At 58.5% G+C, this 5735-nt stretch overlaps 2 non-coding genes across 2 annotated transcripts; both read right to left on the reverse strand.

Annotated features, from left to right (window-relative positions):
• Positions 1–1079: 1079 nt before the first annotated feature.
• Positions 1080–1232, reverse strand: LOC142791856 (5.8S ribosomal RNA). The gene has a single exon (XR_012890472.1). It is a non-coding gene; the product is annotated as a 5.8S ribosomal RNA (ribosomal RNA).
• A 1719-nt stretch (positions 1233–2951) lies between these two features.
• LOC142791859 (small subunit ribosomal RNA) lies at positions 2952–4766 on the reverse strand. The gene has a single exon (XR_012890475.1). It is a non-coding gene; the product is annotated as a small subunit ribosomal RNA (ribosomal RNA).
• Positions 4767–5735: the final 969 nt, after the last annotated feature.

Genomic DNA, 5735 nt, shown 5'->3' on the forward strand with positions numbered 1-5735 from the left:
TGTACAGGGCCACTTCTTCACAAGGCTGGCAATCGGCTTCCCCGCTGCACGCGTGCGGCGCACAACCGGTGTGACGTGGAAGTGACGGGACACGTTCGTAAACCCATCGCGAACCGAGTACGACGCCCTACCAAGTGCGCCCGCAACCCTGTACAGGGTCACATCTTCACAAGGCTGGCAAGCGGCATTCCGCTGCGCGCGTGCGTCGTCCGAGCAGTTGCGTGATAAACGACCGTGTCGAAAGCCCAAACACCGCCGAGGCCAGTCGCCGCCGCCGCAAGGGCAGCCACGCAGCCTGGCGAGAGGCATCGTCTCGTGTAGCGTCGCCCCCGCCCCAACTGGAGTGGCCCAGTTTTTTGAACGGGACGGGAACTGCGAAGCACTTAGACCGACGGCGGACTACGACGAGAACGCCTTAAGCTTCGCCAACGTTTCGCCAACTCGTGCGGGAGACTTTTTCCGCTTCGCGGCAAGTCGTCGCGCCGTGCTCTCCGCATCAACCGCGTACGCAGCGAACCGCAAACGTCGGGCGCAGCCTCCTCACCTCCCTGCGCTTTGCGCGCGAACGTTCCCTGTTCGCGCGGCAAAGCCTGGAGGAGGCACGGCCCCGCAGCGTGTTCGAGCGCCCGGTCTACGGGACACCCTGCTTACTTCGAGGGCAACAAGCGCAACGCAAGGCTGCGATCTCGCGCACTTTGCGCACGGCTGGAGAAGCTTTGCTGGCCGGCTTTCGCTCCTCGTGTTTACCGTGCGTTAAAGTTGCGCGTCCGTGGCTCTCGCAGCTCTTGCGCGCCCGGTCGCAGAGAGGAGTACGCAACCTCGACCGCACTTTCCCTGCAGGCTTCCTTCCGACTCGAAGTCCTGCGGCGGTCTCAACGAGGTGCCACATCCTCAATGCAGTCGGTCGCCCCCGTTTCGGTTGGGCTCTGGCACGACGGTCGCCACCGTCTCGCCCTTGAGTGGCCGCTGTTGGCGCTCGCTGTGAGGTGTTCAGCGTGCTGTCCGTGTTGCCGACGCGGTCAAAACGAGTCGACGGCTCACGTTCCCTTGTGCGCCGAAGGCTCTCTTGATATGTGATCCGACCCTCAGACAGACGAAGCCAAGGGAAGACTCAAGGCCGCAATGTGCGTTCAAAGAATCAGTGCTCAGTGTGTCCTGCAATTCACACCAAGTCTCGCAGCTGGCTGCGTTCTTCATCGACCCGAGAACCGAGTGATCCACCGCTTAGAGTCGTGAAAAAGTGTTTGTTCAATTCCGTACAGTCAAAACCAAACGTTTCTGGCACTCGGCCAAACAGTGGCCAAGAAGGGCGCTTTTCAGCGCACGCTTGGACTCCAAAACTCTGCCGCGCCTTTTTCGGCTGCCGCAAATCGAGCAAACGGTGTGTTTCGGACGGCGTTTCGCTTTCGCTACTTGCGAGTGCTTTCGTGGTCCACCCCTCTATAAATACTCGGGAGGCGTCGAAGCCGGTTCTCCAAGCCGGACCCGTAGGTATCGTTGTGTGCTCGCTCTCATTGGCCCGCCTAACCAGAAAATGCCTGCGGTACACCCATTTGGATAAGAGTGCACGCAGATGCGGGCCTCGACGGCTACACATTTCCTCGGGCGGCCGCCTCCCGGCCTCCGTGGAGCGCGGGATGCACGGTCCCATCGACAAGCCTCTCCCGTTTTTACCGTGGCGTCGCGGTTCACCACGGCAGGCGGGTCGGTCTCCTCCGCATAAAAAGGGGGACCCCCGCTTTTTGTTCCACGAAATCGCACAAGCTTTTTTCGCATCCACGGTTTGCCACCGCACACCAAAATGCCGATCCGGCTGCCTACTTTAGCCAACAGGTGGAGCCAGGCGCGCCGTACTTGCGCGGCACTTCCCACGTCCACCGAAGTCGGTGCCAAGGACCACTTTCGGCGCCGGAGCCGCGTACGAGCCTACTCGAGGCGGAAGAACGAAGCCAGCAAGGGCCTGGCCGCAAGTGCGTTCAATTGTCGGGACGTCCAAGTCCCTCGTTCTTCCGTGCTTCCTCTTTCGGCAAGTCGTTGCGGCACCTTCCCAAAGCGCGCAGACCCGCTAATCGCGACGAGCGCGACGTGGCCGTGCCGCCTTTCCCTCGGCAGCAAGCAAAACGCCTGGCAACGTCGACGCTCCCCTAACCGCGATCTCGCACCGTGTTTCGTGTGGCGAATTCAAAAGCCGGCCGGCGCTGCTGCAACCATTACGGTCGGTACGCATACGCCGCGGAGGGCGGGACGGTCATCGGAGCGTGCGGTTCCTCCATCGAGTACTGCGCACCTCGGCCGTCGCATCGCCGTGCCATGACCGGCCGCGCGTCAACGCGAACCGGTGCCAGCGAGATCCCTCGCCTGCAAGAACCGACCGGCAGCCTCCGTCACCCGAGGACGCGGAGGCGCTTGCCGCGGACGGCGGGACGGTATGCACTGGTGCACAGCGGACCCGTCACATCGCCAGTTCCTTGACCGACCGCCGACGCTTGTGCCGTTCCTCTCGTACTTGGCAGTCGCCGCGCGATTGTCGGGTCTCGTTCTTGCACGCTCGAACGGTCGGGAGGGCACTCGGCTGGCGTTTCGGGAACGCGCAGCCTCGCCTTCTACCGACGTAACCACGACTCGCCGTTCGCGCTCCGCCGCTCCTGTTTACAGTACTAGGCGGTCCCGCAGCGGTCGGGTCGCGCATTTCGAGCGCTTCGAGCCACGGTGCAGTGGCGGGTCGAAAGCCGACCTATGAGTGCGTTGCGCCGTTTGTACCCGCGTCCGCCACCTGGCCGACCGTCCAAGGTCGCGGTGTTGGCGTCCGCTGGGCGCAACAATTTGTCACGGGGTGCCGCTCCACATTCAGGCAGCCCCGTGGGGAAAAGCCGACCCCGCGTCCAAACGGGGTCAGCGGCAGAAAGTGTCGGGCGCAGACGCAGCTGAGGCGCTCACCCTTCACAATCCGTTAATGATCCTTCCGCAGGTTCACCTACGGAAACCTTGTTACGACTTTTACTTCCTCTAAATGATCAAGTTTGGTCATCTTTCCAACAGACCGGCGCAACCGAAAGGCCGCGCCGGACATCGGTCCGAAGACCTCACTAAATCATTCAATCGGTAGTAGCGACGGGCGGTGTGTACAAAGGGCAGGGACGTAATCAACGCGAGCTTATGACTCGCGCTTACTGGGAATTCCTCGTTCAAGGGGAACAATTGCAAGCCCCTATCCCAATCACGAAAGAAGTTCCACGGGTTACCCAGTCTTTTCAGACAGGGATAAAGACACGCTGCTTCCTTCAGTGTAGCGCGCGTGCGGCCCCGGACATCTAAGGGCATCACAGACCTGTTATTGCTCTGTTTCGTGCGGCTAGGAGCCGCTTGTCCCTCTAAGAAGGTTGTAAGGTGCTGGGAACCCCGCACCTATTTAATAGGCTAGAGTCTCGTTCGTTATCGGAATTAACCAGACAAATCGCTCCACCAACTAAGAACGGCCATGCACCACCATCCACCGAATCAAGAAAGAGCTCTCAATCTGTCAATCCTCCCAGTGTCCGGGCCGGGTAAGTTTTCCCGTGTTGAGTCAAATTAAGCCGCAGGCTCCACTCCTGGTGGTGCCCTTCCGTCAATTCCTTTAAGTTTCAGCTTTGCAACCATACTTCCCCCGGAACCCAAATACTTTGGTTTCCCGGAAGCTGCCCGCCGAGTCATTTGAGTAACTCAGGCGGATCGCTGGTTGGCATCGTTTATGGTCAGAACTAGGGCGGTATCTGATCGCCTTCGAACCTCTGACTTTCGTTCTTGATCAATGAAAACATTCTTGGCAAATGCTTTCGCAGTAGTTCGTCTTGCGACGGTCCAAGAATTTCACCTCTAGCGCCGCAATACGAATGCCCCCGTCCGTCCCTCTTAATCATTACCTCGTATTCCAAAAACCAACAGAACAGAAACGAGGTCTTGTTCTATTATTCCATGCAAGTTTATTCAGGCGACTCGCCTGCGTTGAGCACTCTAATTTTTTCAAAGTAAAAGCACCGGCCATCTCGAGGCACACAATGAAGTGCACCAAGAAAGAACCGGCATGATGTTCAGTCCGAGCCGTCGCATCGGGTAGATGCACTACTCGTCTGGAACTGAGATCCAACTACGAGCTTTTTAACCGCAGCAGCTTTAGTATACGCTATTGGAGCTGGAATTACCGCGGCTGCTGGCACCAGACTTGCCCTCCAATTGATCCTCGTTAAAGGATTTAGAGTGTACTCATTTCAATTACGGGGCCTCAAAAGAGTCCCGTATTGTTATTTTTCGTCACTACCTCCCCGTGCCGGGAGTGGGTAATTTGCGCGCCTGCTGCCTTCCTTGGATGTGGTAGCCGTTTCTCAGGCTCCCTCTCCGGAATCGAACCCTGATTCTCCGTTACCCGTAACAACCATGGTAAGCAAGTAACCTACCATCGAAAGTTGATAAGGCAGACACTTGAAAGAAACGTCGCCGGCTCGTGGCCATGCGATCAGCACAAAGTTATCCAGAGTCACCACACAATACGGGCCGAAACCCGATCGATCTTGGTCTAATAAAAGCACCCGTTACCCAAAGGGCTCCAGGCTCACTGCATGTATTAGCTCTAGAATTGCCACAGTTATCCAAGTAGGAAGAAACGATCTAAGGAACCATAACTGATTTAATGAGCCATTCGCGGTTTCGCCTTATTTCGGCATGTACTTAGACATGCATGGCTTAATCTTTGAGACAAGCATATGATTACTGGCAGGATCAACCAGGTAATCGTTCGACTGCGCGTCCGTCCTCGCCTTCGGCGGGCCGGACGCAGTCTGTGTGCGGCGGAGGCCACCTTCAGGCGCCCCAACACGCTTATTTTGCACTCCGAGATGACGGCGTTCGAGCTCGCTACGGCACAACCTTCCCGAAAGACGAGTGGGAGCCGTGCGGCAAGAAGCACGTTCATGCTCGCTCTTTTTCGTTGCATCGACTCGGTCGCGCCGTGCGGGTTGCCCAAGCCCGCTGCACTGTCGGTGGACCGGCCGGAACTAGCAACGGAGCCGAGACTGCAAAGCCGCCAGACGACGGGTCACGCCCGCGTCTTCGGCGCTTTCGCATCTGAATCGCCCGAGGACGACACGGAACACACCTCGATATCGTGGTAAAACGGCACCGTCCGACAACCAGCCCCTAACGCATCAAGCGGATGAGGCTGCAGACGACTGCCGTGGATTCCCCTGGAGCAGACCCGAGGACACGCTTGACGAGGCCGAAGCCCGCCGCATATCAGACACCCGGTCGCTTTCGCGTACGCCGCTCACGAGAACCCCCACATAATAGCAGCGATAAGTACCCAGACCTCCTTGGGCACTAATACGAGCGTACTCGAGAAAATTTCACCGCGGGTGTGCACCGAAACGTGTGGCACGTTGAGCGTGCCACAAGTCTACGTCGCTCTCAAACCCGCCGAGGTCGTAGAATTTGCGACCCTACTCACGAAATTCCCACCGAGGATACGGCCGCAAACGTACCGCACCTTGGGTAGGCCACGAGTTTGTGCAACACTACGCTGACGGCACAGCACCGAGGTCGTGCGCGCACGCACGGGAAAATTCCGCCGCGGTTTCTGCCGAAAACGTGAGGCACCACGACTCTCCGCAAGTTCGCGTCGACTGCGAAAGACCGAAGTCGTGAACGACGTGTCCGCTACTCGCCGCCGACACGCTGGACACCAAACGTACAACGACTCGACG

Source organism: Rhipicephalus microplus, unplaced genomic scaffold (assembly GCF_043290135.1).
Source record: "Rhipicephalus microplus isolate Deutch F79 unplaced genomic scaffold, USDA_Rmic scaffold_191, whole genome shotgun sequence".
In the NCBI taxonomy this organism is placed as follows: domain Eukaryota; kingdom Metazoa; phylum Arthropoda; class Arachnida; order Ixodida; family Ixodidae; genus Rhipicephalus; species Rhipicephalus microplus.